Source organism: Myzus persicae, unplaced genomic scaffold, assembly GCF_001856785.1.
Source record: "Myzus persicae strain clone G006 unplaced genomic scaffold, MPER_G0061.0, whole genome shotgun sequence".
Lineage (NCBI taxonomy): Eukaryota > Metazoa > Arthropoda > Insecta > Hemiptera > Aphididae > Myzus > Myzus persicae.
In genome coordinates this window covers 725,406-737,991 of record NW_019103602.1, presented here as the reverse complement: position 1 = coordinate 737,991, position 12,586 = coordinate 725,406, and positions in this window count along the sequence as shown.

The following is a 12,586-nucleotide window of genomic DNA, read 5'->3' as shown; positions in this document are numbered from 1 at the left end:
TGGTTATGAAAAGAATTTTTTTATGAATTTCTAACTAAAAAATATATTTTTGGGATTTTTATATTATATTTTGTCAACATTTGAACCTCAAACTTTTTTAGAAACAAATCATGACTGCCAATATTATATTTTTGATACTTTTAGATTGCTCAAATAAACGTATATGGAATCTTGCACCTACTAAATTTTCAAATATAAGGTATTAAATTACAAATTAACCACAAACTAATTTACACACTTATAATTTTTAAATTTTTTCAAATATTCATAGCTCAGAAAAATTCAACACATATTGTGAATTTGATTTTTTTTTTTTAAGTCTAAAGTAATAGAGTTGTTATTCCTTGATGAATATAACAAACAAACTCTTTTATTTTTACCCAATTATTAAAAAAAGAATAACAGAATTTCCCAATTTTTAAAATTACCAACTAGATCAAATTGTCTACCTAACCTACTTTCATGGTGGAAAATTAGATCATTGTTCCTGCCAACAAAAGTTTTGTAAAAAAACACAATAAAACAGCTGAATTTTTGAATATAATTAACTAAGTATTGAGTATAATTCAATAATTACATATTGATACATTGAACTATATTGATAAAAACTACCATTTTCACCAATAACTTACAAACTTTACCTTATTTTTATTAAATATCAATTAATTATGAATTTATTATTCAGTATTTTTTCGTGATCTCAGCATTTCAACGTAAATATGTTTTTGTGTTAAATACAAGATTAGTTGTTTCTGACAGATTTTTCGAAATGTTTTCAGTATCATTGTTACATATTATAGCAAAAACATTTTATGATTTATAGATTTTCCTTGCAAACGAAAAATATGGAGTGGCAAGCTATGGTTACACTTATTACTTTTTATTTTATTTTTTGATACTTCTATTGAATGGGTACATAAAAAAATGTTTTGTAGAAAGAAATGGGAGCCCTGTCCCCTTTAAACTGGGCTTGTGTATAATGTGACAGGCTGCGCTTTTCATTTAAAATATTTGTTGAATCTATTCAATTTAAGTACAACGCACTGCACGTCTACACACAGGTACCTACCATGTATATACGATATAATTTACTTGACGTCAGTTGAAGGGTAGTCGTGACGACTAGGTGTACGTACCTATTGGACACAATAGGTAGACTGATTTATTTATAAATTATAATATATATGTACTCGTATAAAACGTATTATATATCTACTATGTTTTTTTCGTCGTCCTTGTCAAAACGACTGAATGTGCGAGTTCTGTTTCCCAATAAAAATACAATTTAAAAACACTGTTCATCTAGCCAAAGTATATTTTGTAGTATTATAATAAGTATTATTCACATTTTAATGTTAAAATACAATTACCTTGTGTATACTATGTTGAATCCATACTGTACCTACAAGCAATGTGGAGTCACCGTAGATATAAGTGATATAAATAGGTAATAGGATGCTTTAATTTTACACGAATCTAATGTTAGTTTATAATGATAGTTATAAATAATGTGTATAGTATAATAATATTAAATGTTTTTAAAATACGTAAAAAAAAAAGGTAAAGTACCTCATTACGTCTTGTTCCATTTCATTGGATTCAACTAAACTTATGCATAATAAAACTCTTGGGGTGATCTAGATTGGCAAATAACATTCTGGTATCATATAGTACTGTAATTGTAAGTCACTGGCTCGTCGAATGAGTTCGTAGTAACATGTATAATTTGTCGAAATTATTATTTATTATGTAAACAAAATAAAACATTTCATTTTTTAATATATTGTATGTAATCACTAAATTTAAAAAAAAATGATAAGTATATAAATTATATCGATAAATAAACCATGTATCCGGACGACAGTATAATGTGCTGTCTATTTCCCAACAGATGTAACATGTTTCCCCAAACGCCAGTAGTTGTATTTTCAAATACCATGGAATATTTAAATATGCTGATCGTCTTAAGTTCACCTTTCTTCATAGTTTGGAGCATATTGCAAATAATACTACGTTTTGTTGAGGTAAAATTGAAATTAATATTTTCTCATATAGGTGCAGAGTGATAGTTTCTATAGTTTCTAGTTTAAAATGTTGGAATAGTCCTCTGATTTTCAGAGCATCTTTTTTTAACAAATATTCGTGATACCTTGATTGTATTGTGTAAGTATATTTCTATAGAATAGAAAAAACAATAAAATTAATAAAATATTTGTGTGCTTGTGTACCCCATATTGCCACAATATAATTAACAGCTAAGTGTTATTAAAATTAATTAATTACTTGAGTAGTGAGTGTACAATACATTTTTAAGTTTAAATTCAGTGCTTGATTTGGGGGGGGGGAGGACGTGAGAGGATGAAGTCCTCTTTCTTTTTTCTTTTTTTATTGAGGGTACCCTTCTATTTTTTTAAAACGGAACCCTGGGTACGCAACATTTACTAATTTTTTCTCCAAATATAGGTACCTACTATACTTTGGTACCTATAATACATATTGATATAGTTATATCATTATAAGATAATATACATTTAAATCCCAAGAGGTTTGGGATATGGTTTCTAAAACATTATGGTGATATCTATTGTTACCATAGATAGTAAAACCATCTTTCATTATTTTCGATTCGATAAAATTACTTGTATATACCGATGATAAATTTATAAAACCAATATAATATTGTGATCAGTTATTATATTTTAAAATCTAGTTTAAACTTTTTTTTGTTATTATTATTGATGATATCAGGGTTCAACATTTGAGGTAAATTAACTTGAGTATATTAAATTATATACGTATGAAAAAACATGATGTTTGACATTTAAAATTCAGATGATATAATAAACAGGTCAAAAGTAGATTCAAAAGTTGCTTACCTTAATAATTTATTTAAGGAAATCTGAGATCTTTGTGCTGTTGTCATTATTATTTACTTTGTTAGGTTAGGTTAAAATGTTTCAAAATTTTCTCTATTCTGCAATACATGTTTTCATATAATTGTTAATTAATCCATTATATTCAAGTTGAGAAAAAAAAATTGATAGTTTTTGTTGTACCTACCTGGTAGTAGCCTGTAATAATTTAATAGTATCGTGTTCAAAATCAGAGAAAAAGAATTAGTACCTATTACCCACTATTTGACTGAATAATTGAGTAAAATTAATATGTATTTTAAACGATTTTTAATAAGATATCAAACAATTTCAGGAAAAAGAGAGTAAATTAATTGAACCCAAAAACTCCGAAGACAGCTGTTTTGAGGAACAATTACTTCAGAAAGAAATAGAAACAAAATGTTCGGATGACGAATATTTTTCCGATAACAACAATAATTATGATGGAGATGGTGACAAATCGTGTTCGGATTCCGACCTACTATTAAATCCTGCTAATTCCATGATACGTCAGTTAGTGAACAATGATAACTCAAATGCTGATTGTTACAATTTTAATATAGAATCGTCTGAAGATTTTATTCGAGATATAAATATGGGTACAAGTAGAAGAAGTTCCACCAACTCCGTCAAACGAGTAATTTTTTTTAATGATTACCCAACTACATTTTTTTCAACCTACGGTCAAAAATATTGTTTAGTTTTCCTTTTAAATTGGATTGAGTAAATAATAATTAAAAGTTTTAAGTACCTACCTATATATATTACTAATTGAGTCCCGTGGCATTTAATATATAATAGGCACTAATTGAGTCCATGTCTTAATACTAAAACTATCCTTCAAATTAAAAAAATTTAATTCTCCTTTCTATTTTTGCAAACTTAGAACTGTTAATAACAAAAAGTTCTACCGGTGTCATTAAAAATGTTTTTCTCTAATGTTATTTAAAAAAATTGATTAATATAGATGTTTAACTTATGTATAATTCGGTTGATTAAAATAATAAATAGATAAAATAATTAAATTAATATTGATAAAAAAAAGTATATGCTAAATTTTGTATTTAGATTTTGTATTCATCAAATCTTCATATTTATTTTGAATGCATTTTCAAATGCGCTATTTCTATAATTTATTTTTCTATGGTTTTTGAAAAGTTTTATTTTTTTTTAATTGTTTGAGTCACTTTTCATTTGTACACTTACAATTTTTATTTTATCCAACGAAAGACATAAAAATAGAACATGTTGTCACCTCAATGACTCAATTAGCCATTAGATATGTTATATATTTTTCATTTTTAAATCATGGACTAAATTGGTATGTGTATTGTTCATCAATTAATTTATTGGTATCAATGTATAATACTATTTTCATATTTAGCTATGAGACTCAATTTGTAAGAACCAACATTTAGGCACTACCAATTATTACGATGGATTATTTATTTAAGTTTCTACACCAGTTACCAGTATCTATCCAGAAGTTCGTTACTTTTAAACGGTGACTATTTCCCCCTAAAATTAGGATCGGTGAACAAAAATGAATTCATTTTACCGAACCGATAACTTTGGTTCAAAGTCGGTTACTTATTTTCGTAACCATTTCCAACAGACAGTTATAATTGAATGAACGAATTTCTGGTAGGTGTCTTAATATGGTTCCCATGTCATAACCTCATTATTCAGAAACAAAATAAATCGTTGAACAAAATATTTATTTTTAATTCGTATAATTCAGAAATAGATTGTATACATGATCTGCATATTTAATTTTAGTAATACAAAGTTATAAGCATTTTAAAATTCATGATTTTACATTCATTTTTGTTCAGAGCTCGAGTTGTAGTTTCATTGACGATAGAAAAAATCGTGATCACTTAAAGGAAAATCACCAGTACGCATTTGTAGCTTCTTATAAGGAGTCTCAGAATAAGGAGGTTAATTTAGCTATCGTTGAGGAAGAAGAATTTATGCAGGCGGTCGAAGAAGATTCGAATAATGACGAATCTAAAGACACGGTAAACTTAAATATTGGGTGACAATACGGTAGTATTGAAGAATATAAAATATACATTTTATCATTGATTATAAATACTAGTATTATATTATTATTATGACTCACGAGACTTTATTTTAATTTTAAGCTTTGGGGGAGGGGTATTACTGCAGTTAGGTAATATCAATTTAATATTATGAATTATTTATGATTTATGATTTATATTATTATAGTTACCAGTCTTGGACACGGATTCAATTAACCAAAAGCAGCGTCAGAATAAACTTTCCGACCATCAAACATAATATTTATAGTATCAAAATGAATACATGAGCTGCCCGATATGGTACATACAAATTCTTAGATGTTATCTATTTCAAGTTAGCTACTAAATAGAGTGCTAATTAGTAGGTTAACATAAGAAGAAATAGGTTAGGTTGAAAATAACAATACAAATTAACTGAACTTCTAATACTAGATATAACGTTATAAATTCTACTTAGTAATTAATGCTGTTTGTGGTAGTTTTAACTTTGCTATTAAATTGTATGCATAAAATAAACGAATAGAGTGATGATGTGGTAGATAATATAACTCCCTATATGTCTACCTAAATACCTAAAAAAAATATATAAAACGTAATTATAAGTATTTTTCGTTTAGAGTTTATTAATTCTATTATAATATTACCCATGTTTATATTTTTATTTTTTTATTATCTGGTGTATCATATATATATATATCATATATATCTTTCTAATAACCTCCTCTGAAATGTTTACCTTCTACACAAAAAATTTTATTTTCCACCATACTCAATACACACAGTAGATTAACTGTTCGTCATTTTTAATATATATTAAATAGATTTCAAAATGACAATAACATTTAGAACCATAGTTTCAGTTTTTTTTTTTGGTAATTAAGAACATTTCTAAACGTCTGCCATAATTGTATCGCGAGTATTACCACGTTTATTATGGCCTGAACTCTGAAGAGGCTCTATAGATGAACAGATTACCAAAATAATCTAAACGTTGACTAAATTTGAGACTAGTTCTTTGATTTGTTTTAACCAATTATATAAAAACTAAAAAATAATGTTAATTATGATATATCTCTCCCCCCCCTCCATGTCTGTGATTAATCTTAAACACATCTATAGCTCAGCGAATAGCATCAGCTTTAGATTATTTTAATTTTTAACATTGTATAATATGTATAACAAAGAAAAAACTAGGTAACTCGCTGTGTTAAAGTAGATGTTGACTATTGAGTATACTACATCATTGAGTAAGTAACCTTAATGGATCCGTTAAATTTGAATTCAATGATAAATCATACGAAAAACGATTCTGAGCGGAGATGGTCTGTCAGACTCAATTTTTAGGGATATATTAATGTTATATAATTATGTTTCATTCGTAGAAAGTAGGAAATCTATATTAATATTAACTATACGTTATTACTTATTAAGTTAGGTTGAACTAATTAATTTAAAAACCAATCGCGTTAGGTTAGGTTAGCTCGAAAATTATTTAATACGAAATCCCACTTAAGTTATTCTTATACATAAAAATAAAAAAACATTAAAAGTACATGAGCACAATTTTTTTTATAATTGCTTGACAAGAAAAAATATAAGGACCAATATTTGCGTAATTAGGCGTGAAGGACAATTTAATACACTTAATGATTTAGGGACATTTAATTGCAATAAGATCGTTATGATGCACTGAACTTGACCTGCAGTGGCTATAATACAACGCAGGGGTGGTCAGCGATAAAGAATCGCTAGCAGCATAGTATAATGAAAAATAATATGAAGAGCAGGAAAAGGATTAATATTTAATAACTATTGACTATTGCTATATTAGTAAAAATGTTAAAATGCAAGCAGTGGTATGTCTAGTGTCCACCCTTGCTATAGAATAGTTGACAATTCAATATTTATTTTTTAATAAAAAAATAAATATTTTGTTTCAATTTGTTCCAGGCTCAATCGCCAGTTCATTAATTATCCCACAATTAATAGTTTTAATTAGGGACTTCTTTTCAAAGGCACTATAATACTTTTATTCATAAACATATTAACAATTCACTATCACAATCTGGTTTATATTTAATATCTTTAAACCTTAAATATCTTTTAATCTTAAATCATTTTACCTATAACTATTCTGTTATCCTAAATGTATAATATTATTATTATTTTATAATTGCTACCAATATAATAAATATCACTGACTTTATTGATAATGCAAAAATAAATCATATTTACTAGAGTAATAACTAATATGTCACAAAAAAAATAATAATACAAAGTTAATAAATAACCAAAAAAAATGTTCACCAATATACAATATTTTAAATATAATCATATCATATTTATATTGGGTGTAACGATACAAAAAATTACCCGACACGTAGTGTTCCCAAGCGGTCACCCATCCAAGTACTGCTAACTACGCCAGATGTTGCTTAACTTCAGTGATCGGGCGAGAACTGGTGTGTTCAACGTTGAATGGTAGTGGTTAACTAACATAATTAGTTATTCGAGTGTATACAGCACACCAGCACGGCTGTCTACACAGGTTGAAGTTCCGGAATATCCTGCACGTATAGCCGCGGAGCCGTTGTGATGACCACCCAGGGTGCCCATTAGCGGGTGCAAAATGTGGACAAATGTGAAATGAATAAATGATAGTAATTGTTTTAGTTGTAAATAACAAACTAATTTTACCGATGATATTATACTGCATTACATATATTACATAGGTATATCGTTTATCTATGCTGGATACTTGCATAACTATTATCTGTTATTTAATAAAAGCAATTTTGTTAGTTCTTAGTTCTTTTTAACGATATTGTCACCCCCTAGATTCTAATTGATGGGCAACCATGGCGGCCAAGGGTACTAACAGTGCTAGCCGCTAGGTGTAACGTGGTTGACTTTAAGAAGTCTTGTATGAATATTGAACGTTTTTTTTTTGTTTTAACATCTTTTGTTGTAATTTAAAAATTCTATTTTTGGGTAGGTAGGTACTTGAAACTTTTAGAGTATATTATTATATTTAATACACACAATGAATTTTCAAATGTATTTTTTTGGGCAAAAAATGAATTTAATTTACGTTAGTTATAATGCATAATAGTAAATTAAATTACTTTATAATCGCAATAATATCATCAAATGTACTAAATTACAAACCGTTTTCGCTCAGAATCGTTTTTCTTATACAATAATTTTATATCATAGAATTCATATTTAAAACCATCCATCACAGTAACCCACTTGTAACCGACTGTACAGGAGAGCGACATCCACTTCTACGATTTTTTTTTTAATAAGTTGAATGTAAGTTAATTTTTCAATATATGAATTGTTGCATAAGATGGTTTATACTTTATTGTATGTCGTCGATGGACGGAAGATATGGTTCTAATTAAGATTATAAAATGATAATAAATCGTTCAAAGTTCAACAAACAAATCAATAAACGTTCAACTTTAAATTATAAGGTTACAATTCAAAAATGAAAATATCCGTAAACAGCTCAAAACGAGTCAAAATAGTTTGAACATTTTATCGAGTACCTATATAAATTGTTAAAATAAACATATTATGGTGTAAATTTCAAGTATTTACGGACAACAGTTATTCCTTTTTGAATTACAACAAAATCAAAAAATCATAAATTCATAAAAAATTAGGTGAATATGAAATGTTATACAAATTTAAACTTCAAACGCTCATGAAAATTGTATTTGATTTATTTTTATAAGAAATTTTTTTTTTTGATTAAGGTAGACAATTTTATAAGGAATCTTGTATTAAGTTTTAAATCATTAATATAGAAAGATAACTTTCATCAATTTCTAACTCAAAATAATTTGCAAATTATAGCAATTTTTTTTCGTATTTTGGCAAAATTCTAAATTCAAACGCCCATAAAAAATATTGAGGATTTACGCTCAACTTTCCTTTTAATTTTCACTAACAACAACGTGGAACCTTGAATTACATTTTCAAGTTTTTTGACAGAACGGACATTTTTTTATTGACATTAGTTTAAAAAAACTAATAATAATTGAAAATTTCAAATGTCTATAAATAGTTCAACAGTCAAAATATTTTAAAAATTGTAGGTGTATAGAAATTGCGCTTATAAACATTCAGTGAAAATGTCATGTATCTACTATCAACTGTATGTTTTTTAGAGTTTTATCAAAAACCAAAATCGATTTTGTTAAAAACAGGCTTTCCATAAAAATTCTCATTTTTCCTTAATTTCGTTTTTGTTTTTCCTTCCGCTTTTGAAAACTATTGGAATTTTTTTACTTTGGAACCCCCAAAGTACCAACTAGATTCACTTTTCTACCAGAAAAACTATTGTTGAAGAGAGAAATTAATTTTACATATTTTAGAGTTCAGAGAATCTTCAGCCTATATTTCATGGTTAAGAATATATTATTTTACCAAAAAAAATCATGTTAGATAATTTTTAAATTTAAAATCTTTGGTAGCACAAAAAAAAAGTTTTTATTTTAATAATGAAAGACTATAGACATTTTTCAATAACTTGATTGTTATTAAATTGGAAATTGTTTCAAGTGTGACTGAATTTAAATAATTTGCCAAATAAAAAGCAATAATTATTTTTAAGTTCAAGCATATTATTACACGTTTTGCAACTAACCTTGTAGTTGGTAAATCAAATTGTTAAAAACTTGTAAAGTTTAATGTAGACATATACTATGCATCATACATACTATGTTTCCATTGCAACTGGTATAAAGTTGATTTTTAAATTATTTTAAAATAAGATCAGAATATTTTACAAGTTAAACTATTATTAAGAGAATATTTAAACTTTATTCATACTTTAAACTTTTAAGAATCTAAAAATCCGCTCTTCAGTTATGTATTATTAAGTAATTAAATGATTAATATTAATAATATATGTTATGAAAATGTCATTTCATTATTGTAACAGAAAAAATATGTATAATTTCATGATAAATGCCGTTAAATTTGGCAACAATAGCTACTATCCTTTAAATCCTGGGTTGAAGTATTAGGTCTTATATTTTACAGATAATTCTAAGTGTTTTCATCTGTTGATTTAAAAAAAAAAAATTAATTAGCACATACAATTAAAAATAATACACTATGTTAACCTGCCTACTGAAGGAGTGTGTTCTATGATTAAGGCACAACCTACAGTTTGTACCTATATTTTTGTAAGATAAGACAGGTGACAGCTATAAATACAAACTTAATACTAAAAATGTGGTCAAATGGATACCACTCCCTGTATGCCTGTACAGTAGATTTCGGAAGAGTCACTATAATAGATGTGTTAAATTTTGAATTCAATGATATAAAATCAATTTATTCCAAAAATGATTTTGAGCCAAGACTATCTGTCAGCTTATGTTACCAAGTATATAATATCGTATATTTGATGGTATTATTGCTATTAAAGAAATTTATTTTATTATGACACATTATTAAGTAAAACAGTAAATTGAATTAATTTTGCCAAAAATATTGTATTTGAAAATGTTATTGTGTGTGTACAATATAATAATATACTTAAAAAGTTTTAAGTATCCACAAATAAATTTTTTAAATTATCACAAAATAACTAAAAATTTTACTCTGTTTAAAAATCTAATTTAATCCCAATTTGATCTTAAAATACCTATAAAAAAACTGTGTTTATTAATTTTTTTAATTTTACGGTTACATTATGAACTACTTTATGAGAAACCTTAAAAATTGATGAATTTATAAAATATTAATTTATTCAATATAAAATTTTTATTATTTAAAGAAATAACTTACATTTACTTACAATAACTTACATTAACTTACATTACACTTATATTTTATTTATTTTTTTGTGTTATTTTTTTTATGTTAATGATAAACGTGCATACTCCATTAATCTAAGTAAAATACAAGAACTTAATTCATGTTTTGCCCAACAAAAATACATTCAAATACTTACAGCAAAAAGGTACTTATAAGTTAATTAGACTATATATAATACGAAGGTAAGTCACTTAATTTTCCCTAGCCAAATAATAAAATATAACAATAGGTTATACATTTTAGTTTACCTACTTTTTTTCAGATAGAACTGTAAGTTCATCACTGGATATCAACTTGACTACTTGTTTGGGTGATACGGAAAGGAACTCGTTACCTTTAACCACGTCTCTCACAATCAAAATCCAACAATAATAAATATAATTTTCCTATAAAATAATATTAATAAATAATATTTCTTACAAAGTGTTGATGAACATATAATTCTGAATTTGTTAATAATTTTGAGCAGCTATGTTAATCAGCTAACATAATATATCTACCAATATAATGTCTAGGGTGCAGTTTGTCTGTAAGAAACAACAACATAACTCGTTCATAATGTTTAACTGCAAAAGTTTTGCCGCTGGTAACAAAATATTGAGAAAAAAACAATAAATAATTTAAATAAATATGTTGTAGATGACACTTCCGGTGACCATGATTTTCCAGGATAAATAAGGTCTTCTAAAAGTTATAAGGCAGTAGAATCTAACTGTGATTCATAATTGGTTCATTAAATATTATTGAAGTATTAAAATAATAGATTTATAGTGGAAATTCGACATAAGACTACCAACATTTGGCCACTTTCCTATTATCATAGACTACTTGATTTTTATTTATACTTATTGGCAAATTATACAATTTATTTGTGTAAATCAATGTTATTGCCTATTATATACCTAAAATCTAAATGAACTCAATAGACAATATCAAAACTTTCAATGATCAACATACAACAGTTCAAAACAGTACCATGGCAAAATTACAAGAAAGAACAGACAACAGTCCCGGCAATATTAATATGCCAATATTTATCAAAAAGAAAAATAATTCAAAATCAGTATCAAAGTTTTAGCCTATTTCATAGTTCATATTAAATCCTATATAATATATTGTATACTATACCAATTACACATAACCATGACCATTGACATCACATAGTTGTAGATTTTTACCAACGCTTCAACAACATTTACGTATCACTATAGTATCACTATTGACTAATATCTATTGTTTGAAAAAGTAATTATGAAAAGTATCGTATTGATTTTTGGGTTTGCGACAAGACAAATTTTGACATCACTGTCCACGCAAGATATCTTTAAAATCTATAGTCCAGTAGTCCACACTCACCAAGATCTATAAAGAAAATTAGAAGAGAGAAGTTGTTTATTCTTAATGGATCTTACGAGTTTAAAATACACCATAATTTAAGATGCCAAGTGCGTATCTCATTAGTTATTAATGTTATTATCATTCATTTTGTGAAGTAAGTAATATTGTAAATTGTAATATATATTATCAAATATTGTATACAAATATAATATAATAATATTATTATCTTTAATCGCGACCCACGCACGTATACACACGAACCGTTGTGTCGAGAGCAAAATTCAGCGACCAATCAGAAACGTTTCTGAAACGTTGACGTCGCCGTCGTTACTCGGACAAGGATGCGCCAAGTGCTACCAACATTGCGGACAACGGTGTGTGGTCACCGTTCATGGTCAAAACGGCGGCAAGTTTGAAATAGCGAAAGGATCGCCTTGCGTGAAGGGTGTCCGGGTTTCGCTCCCTGGCTGT